The 12,592-nt window shown below is 36.6% G+C and overlaps 1 pseudogene; it reads right to left on the bottom strand.

Moving 5' to 3' along the window:
- The window catches only part of LOC127631663 (S-adenosyl-L-methionine-dependent tRNA 4-demethylwyosine synthase TYW1-like), a 116,387-nt pseudogene that overhangs the window by 32,854 nt on the left and 70,941 nt on the right, over window positions 1-12,592 (bottom strand).

The following is a 12,592-nucleotide window of genomic DNA, read 5'->3' as shown; positions in this document are numbered from 1 at the left end:
ATTTGGGGTTCAGCCATAAACTCGAGGCAACATTGAAATAAATGTCGAATTAAACACTCTGGATACTTTTGTCCATACCGAGTGCAAATGCGACATAACGGGGTATAATTTAACTTCTCCGGTTAGTTTGATAGAAAGGCTTTGCAATGGCAAAATAGGGGCAAGAACGTTCTGTTCAATACAAAATTAGGGAGGGGCTCTCTCAGGTGGAAGCGACCAATGAGTCAAATGTCTGAGACCAAATGCATAATGATAAAACAAAATTGTGAGTAGGGATAGCCCACCTTTGTCAATCGGCCTATGCAGTTTACTGAAATGTAATCTGGGATGTTTCCGATTCCAAATGAAGGACTTTGCTATACTATTACATTTCTTGAAATACAGGGGGACATCTATAGGGAAGCCCACCTGCCCACATTGCTCTTTATTAAAGGGTCAAAATGAACTTGAACTTGAACAAATACTTAATGCCCTGTTTGGGCCACTGGAAGGCAACCGGTTGAAAAGCCGTTATTGGGTAGTACGCTGCCAGAGCCAAAGCTTCAGATTTAGAACAATTAATTCTGTATCCCGAAGGAACCCCACCTGATCTATTTCTATAAGTGATGTCATATCTTTACTTAATCAATTAGCCTAAATTTTTACAACATTTTAATGTCTTGCTGGATCAGGGAAATTGGATGGTAACTCTTACACTTGCTTGGATCTTTGTCCTTTTTAAGAATCAGACTGATCCAGGCTTGCGTCATGGTTGGCGGAAGATTTCCATTCTTTAATGATTCTGTATAAACTTCTAACAAAAGTGGAGCCAATTCTGTAACATAAAATCTAAAATACTCAGCAGCATAGCTATCTGGCCCTGGAACCTTGCCTGTAGGCAAGACCTTAATTACCTCGCCAAGCTCCTCCAAGTTTATCTCAGAATCAAGATAATTATTTTGCTCAGTTGTCAGTTTAGGGAGTTCTAATGGTTACACAAAATGTCTAAAATCTTCATCAGTTGACGAAGACATGGAACTATAGGGATCAAGATAGAATTATTTAAAAGCATTATTAATATCAATGGCCGAGGTAAATATTTCACCACCAGCAGATTTCACTGAGGGGAATGGTAGAAAAGACTCTCTCTGCTTTATATATCTAGCCTAAAGCTTCCCTGCTTTGTCCCCCGACTCAAAGTATGACTTCCTAATTTATCTTTAATCTGTTTGAGACATTTTAATTGTATTTATTAGTGTTATAACTCCCCTGCTCTTACTTGAGCCAGATCTAAAGAAAACATGCCTTTCCTGCAGGGAAAAATGCATTTCTTGAAGAAACACTATATCATATTTCTTTCATTTACGAAAAGAAATAAACTTCCTTCTTTTTTGGGGGAGCCCCAACCATTCACATTCCACATGGAGATAGACAATCCACTCATATTAACATTTTACATTTTGACATATTTGAAAAAATTGATTGTGTGTCAAAAACAAAATTATAAAGACCACATTCCAACATATGCAATAATCAAACCCCGAACCAAACAAACAGAAAAAAAGAAAAATGTGCACATTAACCCTGTGCATGACAGCGCCAACCGGCATCCATCCCTCTAAACTCAAACAGTCCATGTACGCCTACGAGAGCCTCTGTGACTGGGGTTTCTATACACATTTTGTGAGGCAGAATTACATAACAGAAGAAAATCTATAAAACAAACTCCAGCCAATAGGCAGAATAAACACAAAGAATGTTTAGATTAATCCACATATATGTCCCGAAGGTGTGTTTCTCCACAAAGCAAAATCCAGCCTCTAGCAGAACCAGCTCACACACACACACACACACACACACACACACACACACACAAAACAAATAGCCGTTCGCAGTTTACTCAGACAGTCAAACGAATGTTCAGTGAGCCAACTGTCACGTGAGTGTAGCAGATGACCTAATTCTTCCAATGTCCAAAATACTCCACAAAACAAACTCCAACCATTAGGAGGCACAATCTCAAAGAATGTTCAGATTTATCCGCAAACTGTCCTGAAGGAGTGTTATTCCACAAAACAAACCAGCACAAAAAAAAAAGGCGCCCAGTTTCCTAGGACAGTAAAGTGAATGTTCAGTGAGTCAGGCCCACTCAGATGCATAGAGAGGGAAAAAGGCGCCTAGTTTCCTCGAATGGTCAAGTGCATATTCAGTGAGTCAGGTTCAGTTGGCTGTAACATGAGAACCACAGATAACTTACTCAGTCCTTGACTTTATGAAGGACATTTCTTGCTGTGGGCATGTAAATATTTTGCGGCCATCCTTAGTATCTATTCTCAATTTAGCTGGGAACATCAGTGCAAAAGTGACCTTCTGTTGATATAAGAGTTTCTTGCATTCCTTGAATCGATCACATTTCTCTCATCGAATTTGCAAAGTCTGGGAACAAGAAAATGTTGTGGTTCTTCCAAGAAAGCCTTCCTTTGCTCCTCGCCTCGCATAACACAAGATCTTTATTGGATTATCTAAAAAATTTAATTGGGCCCTGTCTCCCTCTGTGGAATTCCAAGCCAGAACTTGGCCTGTTATATTGAGCAGATTAGATTATTTTATAGAATATTTTCAGTAGCAGAATAAGAATATGAACTGTGTAATAAGTGACACAGACCTAGGCTATATAACACATCATGTCACAACGCCTTGAGTTGAAGCAACAAAGCTGCATTTCATCTTAAAATGTTCACTAATACAGACCAATCAGCTGTGAGTTCTTTGCACTTTGTAGGGTTACTGCACAATACTTAGTATTACACAATCTTAGGATTGCTATAACTATGTTTATAAAATTACCTAACAAAAATTCATTTAAATTAGTAGGCAAGACAAGACACCAGAAACATCATGAGCAGGTTTTGATGTAACTGTCAAACGTTAAATACATAAAATAAAAATCTTAACACTCACTAACAAACTAACTATGTCAGAGTTGCTTAAAAATGCTAATAAAAACAAAAAGGAGAGATTTGTAAATTATATTCACATTTTGCTATATTGAAAGCACTACAACTACACATTATTTGATGTTTTACCCTGTGAATTTCATTTGTATTTTTTTCATGTACAGTAATTTCAAATTAGATGACTGCAACAAGCTCCAAAAAAGAGACAGAGACTGGGGCAATTAAATAACAATTTGATGAGTTAAAATAACAAGGCAATGTGAAACAGGAGATGTTAAACAGGTGAGGAAATCGTGTCATAGTATATACAGAGCCTCCAAAAACAGCCTAGTCAAGAGCAAGGATCATTTGAGACTGAGATTTGCCAACAGATACTTCAGCAAATAATCCAGCACTTTGAGAACAATGTTCCCCAAAGACAAATTGGAAGGATTCTGAGCATTTCACCCTCTACAGTACACAATATAGTTAAAAGATTCAAGCAATCTGGTCAAATCTCAGTGCGTAAAGGGCAAGACAAAAACCACTTCTGAATGTGTGTGATCTCTGATCCCTCAGACATCACTGTCTTAAAAAACATCATTCATCTGTAATGGATATTATGAACATGGGCTTGGGATTACTTTAATAAACCTTTGTCAGTCAACACCATTCGCTGCTGCATCAACAGCTGCAAGTTAAGTCTTTACTATGTAAAGCAGAAGCCCTACATCAACACTGTCCAGAAGTGCTGCCGACTTCTTTGGTCTCGGTCTCATCTTAGATGTAATGTAGAACAGTGGAACAATGTTTTCTCATCTGAAGAGTTGTAAAATTAGTTTTTGAAAAACACAGCCGTCCTGTTCTCCGGGCCAAAGAGGAAAAGGACCATCCAAGCTGTTATCAGCATCATGTCCAAAAGCCAGTGTCTGTATGGGCCAGGGGTGTATCAGTGCCAATGGCATGGGTAACTCGAACATCTGTGAGGGCACCATTATTGCAGACAGATAAGTAAAAATTTGGAGCAGCATGTACTGCTATCCAGCACCATTTTTTCATGGAGGTCCCGGAATTTTCAGCAGGACAACTCCAAACCACATACTGGCCTAATAAGCAGACAGTGTGGGTGCTAGATTGGCCTGCCTGCAGTCCTGACCATCTCCAATTGAGAATGTGTGGTGCATTATGAAGAGCACAATATGCCAATGAAGACCCAGTACAATCGTGCAGTTAATGACCTATAATGGATGAATGGGGGAAAATTACACTTTTTAAACTTAACCAACTTGTGTCTTCAGTGCCTAAATTCTTAATAAGTATTATTAGAAGAAATGGTGATGTTTCAACTTTATTGGAGCCTGTTGCAATCATCTGATTTGAAATGACTGTATTATTACTAATACTAATTCACAAGGTAAAACATCATATAATGTTTAGTTGTAGTGCTCTCAATATAGCAATGGGTGAAAATATAGCAAAGATTTTTGTTTTTATTAGAATTTTTCATACTGTCCCAACTTTTTTGGAATTGGGGTTGTAACTTATGCAGTTGGAGTAGCTCTGCAGCATGTCAACAAACAAATCAACAAACTAACCAAACTAGTTGGAGTTGCTCTGCAGCATGTCAACTATCTAAGTAACAAAACAACTCACTAATGAAACTGAACTCATTAACATGGTTGGAGTTTCTCTGCAGCACATCAACTAATTGACCTCCATGGAGTTTCTCGGCATGACAACTTATTAACTAACTAACAAACGAACGAACGAACGAACGAACGAACAAACTAACAAACTAACTAACGAACATAGATGGTGTTGCTTTACAACATGCTAACTTACTAGCCAGCTAGCTACTAACTAACTGACTGGCTACTAACAAAACATTACTAATGATGTTGGACTAGCTAACATGGTTGGAGTTGCTCTGCAGCATATCAACTAATTAACATTGTTGGAGTTGCTATGCAGCATGTAAACTAACTAACAAAAAAAAATAACTAATGCGGTTGGACTAACTAACAAGGTTTTAGTTCCTCTACTGACTAATAGAAGAAGGCGTAAATCCTCGCCTTCTGTGGTCTATCGAAGTGGGTGATTATTGTTGCTAGGTAACAGGATGTCATAGTTGAAGTCGGCTTTACTTTGGAGTGGCTATGCTTTGAATGTGAATGTGCTGAGGCAGGTGTGCTCACAGGTTACATGATTGGCTGTTAACCCCCCTCCATTAGATAAGGAGATGCTAATGTGAAAATATGGGTGAAGGAAGGAAGAAATGCCTTGAAGAATTAATGCAGATGCCAATTACAGCTAAATAGGTAAGGAAAAAATATGGTTGGATAATATTCTAGTTAACAGGTGAAAGATTGTTTACATTCCTGGAGGAACTGCAAAAACTGCTTAGAGATTATCTCCACTTATCACAAGCCACTGTTACTCTTTCTTGCTTAGTTACTAACAAACCTGAAATTTAACTGTAAAACTGTATTACTCGTGTATGTATAAACTACATGTACAAAATACTTTCCTAAGACTGATCGATATAGTTTGTTGCATTTTATTATTTGCATTTAGCACTGGTTTCTCTCTGCTGTCCGTTACCTTACCGTATCAAAACGGCCCACCAATTAAGAACCACCAAGTTTGAGATCAGTTGAGTCCTGCAGGCATAGCTTTACAATTACTGCATGACAGTGTATTTACATAGGTCAACAAACTCCAGACACATTAAGTCAAATGAAATCTCTGGCTGTGGAGAGGAGAGATTTAATCTATTTGGTCAATTGCATTAATCTGGAGGACAGGTTGATTAAAATAATCTTTGGTTCTAAATTAAACACTTGCATTTCATTAAAAAGCCATTAAATTCACTAGATAACTATATAAAAGCTTCTATCTTGACATTTCACACAGGACTCACTAAACCTTGGATTTCAAGGGTTAAAATGGGATAAAACCTAAACTGTAATCTGAGTATGTAATATGTTGATGACTTATGGCTCTTATAGACTTAATTTGATCCAATTAATTAAAGCTACACTATGTAACTTTTGGCCCTCTAGCCGTTAAAAAATAAAATGCTGCATGCTTCTTGCGGAAGAACATTGTTTTGGTTGTGCTTCGGCTCTGCTCCTCTGTGTGGATGAATGTGGATAGAGGCACCTGTGTGTTGGTGGACACATGGATACAGGACATCTTATCAAAGGGAATAGACAAATAAATAAGAAAAGAAAGGAAAAGATGGATAGTTGAAAACATGTCATCTGAGCAGGTAAGTGCCATATCTTTTGCTGTTGATTTGATTTATTGGAAACATTGATGTTTTGTAATAAATTATAACTAACAAAAGTTAGGCCAAGCCGATGTTGATTCGGGTTTTATTAGAGAATTTATTATTACTCTATTGCTTTCTCTTTTTGCTTGTAGACTCTGCTCTGTTCGGGGTTTCTTTGTTTTTACAACCGGTGATTCCCAGGAGGTTTGCCATTTTTAATGATCCATGGTACATTTTTTTCTACTCCCACACCAAACACACGCTACAGTAGCCGGAGCTTATTATCTCTGTGTACGGATATGACATCAACACGCAAGGGCGAATGACGTATGCAATTTCATGTGAAATCCGTGCTGAAAGCTCTAAAATATACATCATTATTTTAGGTTTATCTAAGTGTATTTGGGATGCAAAAGATGCGTTATAGTAAAAGTGTTTAGACATCTTAACATAGCAGTGTGCGAGTAACAGTCCCAAACAAACGTGTTTCTAAACTCATAATCAGCCATTGTACTTGTGATTTGTGTGAAAGTGAATAAAACGCACAGTTGTTGTAGCGCCTCTAGTGTTCATTTCACTTTAGAAAATGTGGCGAAACATAGAACAAGGGCACGTAAATGGTTGTAATCAAAAGTAATAGGCTTTCTAATAGTATCTGAATATTAAGCTTGGAAAGGAGAAATATTTATCACTTTAGCTTTAAAGCTTGATGCTCTTTAATAATTTAGCATTCAAACCCGGATTGCTGCAGAACAGGGCTTCCAGTTATTCATTCTGAAAACAAAACAAGCCTTATCTGGGATAAAAATCAATCTGTCCAATATCCTTGTTCATTTGCTCTCAGTGCATGCAGTAGGACAGATAATGAATTTAATTAGCCTAGTCATTACCTTGTTTTCTGAAAAAAGTATTAGAAGGAAATTTGTTGTATTCCAGCAATAGCTTATTAAGGTGTCACCTATTAAACCCTAAATTGTTCCGAGAACCGCATTAGATGCTGATGCACTAAATTAGGCACTGGCAAGCATACCTTGACCTCGATGAAGTCTGGTTGTCCGATGGCAGTGAGATGAGAGTAGGCCTTCAGCTCATCCACATTCCAGGCCTTCACCAGGGTCAGTCTGTACACCGTACTCTGTTGCTGGAGGAGAAAGACAGAGAAGTAGTGAAATTACTGCTTAATGAATGAAATGCACCTGCTTTGAGGTTTAAATAAAATGACATTTGCCACCCATTTTTATGGCCATAATTGTAAAAAATTTCCAAAATAAACAGGACATTCAACAAGAACTTTTTGGACGGAACTTTTGGATGGACAAATTTTGATTAAATATTCTATAGACATTTTTTTTTCTTTGGAATTATATGGACTGATAAATCGTTTGTAATTAAGACCAAGAATGAGTATTAGGAAAGTATATGGGGTCAGTAGGGTAAATTTTGACTAAATGATTAAGATGAGCAGTCAAGCAGACAATAGTCCAATTGCTAAGACCAACAGAAATCTCTTCAGAGCTTTAAATGGAACGTTCCATTTCTAGCAATTGTGTCATTGCAATCTTGCTGACGAAGCTTAATTCCATCTCTGTTAACAAGACAGTCAAGGCTAACATTGACAAAAGGGGAAAATACATTTTAATAGGGGAGTTTCTCCAAACATCAGCCTCAAGTGTCTAAACTGGGGTCTGAGAGTATGGACCGCTTCAGCCCACATCATTATTCATAGAACCCTCACATACAGAGGCCCCTTAGGGGAGAACACCTCACCAAACACATCAAGTGATAATGGACACTCATTTCTCCCATGCTTGTTATTGCACCCTGTCAATCAAAGACTCTGCGTTTGTGTCATAGGCTGCCATTCCTTAGAATAACCGTCTCTGTCCATTTAGGCTGCATGTCTTTGCAGGGTTAGTTGGTTGGTTGCTTTGGAAGTACAGATGTCAGCACTATCAGAATTGTGCCTGATCCATGATAACTAGCAGATTTGCAAAGCAGGGACAAATGAGGGAATGGTAGCCAATGGCTGTGTCCAAAAGCTGAAAAATGCTGCCTTCACAGGCAAACGGAGGTCGAAAGGCAATAAGCCAGATCAAAGTCCAATGTTAGCGTAACATCCTGTCTATGATCTACTTGCACCTGGTCAAATTTTTAAAGGCAGCACAGATGTTCCCTTGATGTACTGTATATTACACAATCCAGTGAGTGTAATTGGTTGGTTGGTGGAATAAATAAAAATGATGAAGAGGTTAAAAGAAGTCAATTAATTCCTAATTGTTAAAATTCCTTAATATTCCTAATTGTTACATTTTATTATTATTATTATTATTATTTAAGAAATTAAAATGATAAGCTGTGCAGTCATTAAAATATTTGCTTGGTTAGGTTTAAAGCTTACCTGAATTTGTTCTAGATCATTAGACATGACATTATGGTACCTTTGAAGCCATTGTGAAACCAGTTTCCAACACTGCCTGTGAAGATATTGGCTGTGTTCAGAATGGGATAAAACAATCATTTTAAACAGTAATATGCTTCATTGTACTCAGTGTATTTAAGCAATCAGTGTCTAGATACAGTATAATTTTGTAAATAAAATGTGCCTATTTTTATTTTATTTTATTTATTTATTTTTGCATTTTTTATAACATTTTGTGCATCAATGTCTTGACTTTCTTGAGTCACATTTGATATTATTTTCCAGTTCATCCATCATAATGGAAACGAAAGGTTAAGGATCCATGATTCCACACATAATGATATCTTGAATACTTCACATTTTGGCAAATGTATTACGTCCTCTGGGTGTTCAATCAATGCATATGGAAAATGTACACTGTGCAGTCTACATACAATCTACTTAGGAATGGGAATTGTAATGAATTCTATTATTTAGGTTTTCAGTACTGTTGAGGAAGAATGATTCAGAAATAAGAAATACAATTCTTATTTGCATTCCCTGCCCTCAGCAGCAAGTCATTCATTCCGGAATCGGACTGCACTGGTCGTAGTCTATGTGCGTGCTCTAGATTCAAAAGAACCATCACATTAGAGTCACTCGTTTATGGAAACTGACTGCACAGGACATGCTCTGTGTTTTTATACTAAAGATTCAGTAACTAGAAATTAGTTGTCTGTCTCAAAGTAGGTGGAGCTCCAGGTCACACCTACCAATGAAGTGGACCAATAGTAAGGTGTTTAGCAGCAGGTAAGAAGTTTTCCTGAAAGTTTGCCATGGCGAGTTGTTACGGACCACCGAAACAAACTCAAAAACGTTTTGGCCAGAATTAGTTCTAAATGAGGCACAACCGTTCGTTTTTCCATTTCTTAGTAAGTGTGCAGGGGCCTATAATCGGGATTTAAGACTTCTGAATAGTACTGTATGTTAAAATGGTAAGAGTAAATCCAGCAAATGGCTCTCATCTGTCATGTGCTGTATTTTGTGAAATTGTGACATAATGGATATTTCTTTTCAGTTTCCTTTAACAAACAAACATGAGTGCTGAGTGTCGAGCAAAAATCAGTAAGAGTGCTAAGAGCCCAGCAATTTCAAAGTGAAACCACTTATTCAGACAGAAAGCTTAAGAGATACTAAGGACACATTTAGGATGAAGGGGTGGTTTCTGTCCATGTCCACTTAACAAAACCCACTCAACCATGCAAGGGCATGCAAAAACTACCATCCCTGATTTGTAGAGACCTCAAATACTTAATCCCAATGTATCTTCATCCTTCTTATACAGAGTCTTCAATATTAAATAAATAACTCCATAGGATTTCATAGTGCCAATGCACAGAGTGACAACAAAGCCCATATTCTTATAGTCGTATTTTTTAAGTGCACATTACAAGGTGTTTCTTCAACTTGATTTTTATAAAAAAGAACAGATTTGAACTATTTTCTTTTTGTTATATGAAGGTCACATTAAAATTGACTTCATCTTTATTATTTATTTTTAATACTTTTCAAATTACTTTTAAGTATGGATTTGTATTGTTTTAGCCTTGTACCAGACCCAGACTTTCAATATTAAACTATGCAAATCCATTCTAAAATGTAAATAATTACATATGATAATCCAAACAAATAGTAATATTTAAAAAAAATTACAGTGTGAAAATGATTTGCTGTCCCACTGTTGTGTCATAATTTCCCAAAATTACAAATGTTTTTCCACAATTTTTTTAAAACATTAGTGTACTTGTTGATATGTCAAATATGTCAGTGAAGAATAAATCTGAGATAAGTGATGTTTGATGAAAAAACAAGAATTCAAGGAAAACATCACTTGTGAATGGAATATTTTTAGTGGATGTCATTTCCAATCAAGATGTACTTTTGCCGAATTATGCTCAAAGTGTGAAAATATCTTTTGTACTACATTGGTACTTAAGGTAATTTGGTACATAGCACTACTCCAAAATTAACAGCTTCTGTTTGCATTCTCTAATTTGTATGTCATTCTGGATAAAAGGGTCTGCTAAAAGTGTAAAAGTACATGTAAAATGTTACATTTTCATCTCTTTACTTCATAGCACATATTCTCTAACAGGGCACTGTAACTCAAGTGGTAATTCTCCCAACTGCCAGAAGCATAAGGTTGATCATGAAAAAAAACAGAGTGTGAAGATGCCACCTGCTATTACACACTCTTTGCAGTTTATTTATAGTGAGGAAAATGTCATCTGCGATCTAAAAAATGTGGCCAATACTCACAATCACATACAATAAAAGGCACTCATATTGCGTAGAGGAAACATTGACACAAGTCCTTGTTCTTGTTTAAAAACATATTTCCCTACTTTGCTGCAAAACAAATGGTAAAATGTGTCTCCACTGTGATCTGATATATATTCAATCACACATGGGCAAAATTTAAAATGCTACTTACATATTACATAAGAGCAGAGCTTGAAGTGGAAAAAAGTCTGTGCTGGACCAGGACCCCCCTCACCGTCATTTCGCTTTCTGAATGGGGTGTGGGGGAGGGCCCCTGTTCATTTCGCTGGAACGTAACTGCGAGCCAGGCCTCATTTTTTAAATATGTATACATTTTGACGAGAGTGTGTTTAGTGTGATGCAAGAGGCAAAATAGTATAGAAATAATCTTGGGTATAATCTTGGTCATCATATCGGTTATCGGCAACAACATATAAAATAAAATCTCAGATATTGGTATTGTCCAAAATGGCTACATTCATGCATCCCTACTTCTAAATAAACTCATCATACACAAGAACACAGTCCAAAGCAGACAACAAGATCATTCCAGACTTTGAATTCTAAACAAACAGGAAGAATCCACTCAACAACAAACAAAATAAGGGTGTTAATAGTTTCTATTGAAGTAACATAATTCTGCTGCTTTTTAGATGTAATGCAAGTAGACTATTACTGCACAGACTCTCGTTAAACTTCTACACTCAGCAGTGTGAAAATGGAGTTGCGGCCCTTTTTGTGACAGTATCTAAAGGTGGGGTTATTGGTGTTATCCGACTGGTTTTATGGCATAGCTCGTTTTAAAGGTCATTAAGCCAGACAGCAGATCATTTCTCTCTGAATGCAGAACACTTTCACAGAATCTGCTAATAAAAGAAACTGAATTAAATAAATAGAAGAGAACCTATATTGAGCTCTTAATGCAGGATTGTCAATGAAAGTGTTAGGATTTTTAGTGGAAGATATGAAGATTTTTTCAGATTTCTCTGGCTTTAAGGGATAGTTTACCCAAAAATAAAAATTCAGTCTTTACTTACATACTTGTTTCTTTCCAAATGCAAATGCTATATAGGAATTTAAAGAATTTTAAGGTCCACACTAAAACAATTTCATTCAAATGCATTGATTTTGCTATATTTATGTTCCTCCTCTGACAACTGAGACTTTTAAAAGTGCCCTCAACTAGAGGTTGACCGACGGTGGATTTTGCAGATACCGATATCTAAGGTGGTGCAAAAGACCAATAACCGATTAATCAGCCGATAGATTTGAAAATCGATTCATAGAATTTTTTCTTTCCCTTACTATGACATCAAAATGAATAAAATCCCAGATTGTGAAACCAAAATCCTAATAATAAAAAAGAATATTAGGAGGGTAACGCTGGACTATAAACAAGCCCTAAGTACAATTACTTATTTTGGGCCTCTTATTTTGAAATGATGAAGACTTAGCTCTGTTACAATGCTCTATAGTTAACTATTTACTAAATTAAGTTTTTTAGCATAAATATTCACCTGATTAAGGATTTTGAATGTATATTCATATACTGTATATTTCACCAGATAAGTGTTGTTATTATTATTCACAAGATATGAAGTTGAAGACACAATGCATGTGCTGATTGGGCACGTGTCCATGGAGGTGCATTTTTCTTTTCATGCCCTTGCTTCAGTTTAGAAA

The sequence above is a fragment of the Xyrauchen texanus genome, chromosome 38 (genome assembly GCF_025860055.1).
Source record: "Xyrauchen texanus isolate HMW12.3.18 chromosome 38, RBS_HiC_50CHRs, whole genome shotgun sequence".
Classification (NCBI taxonomy): Eukaryota; Metazoa; Chordata; class Actinopteri; order Cypriniformes; family Catostomidae; genus Xyrauchen; species Xyrauchen texanus.
The sequence above is the reverse complement of the archived record's forward strand: the minus strand, read 5'-3'. Positions and strand labels throughout refer to the sequence as shown.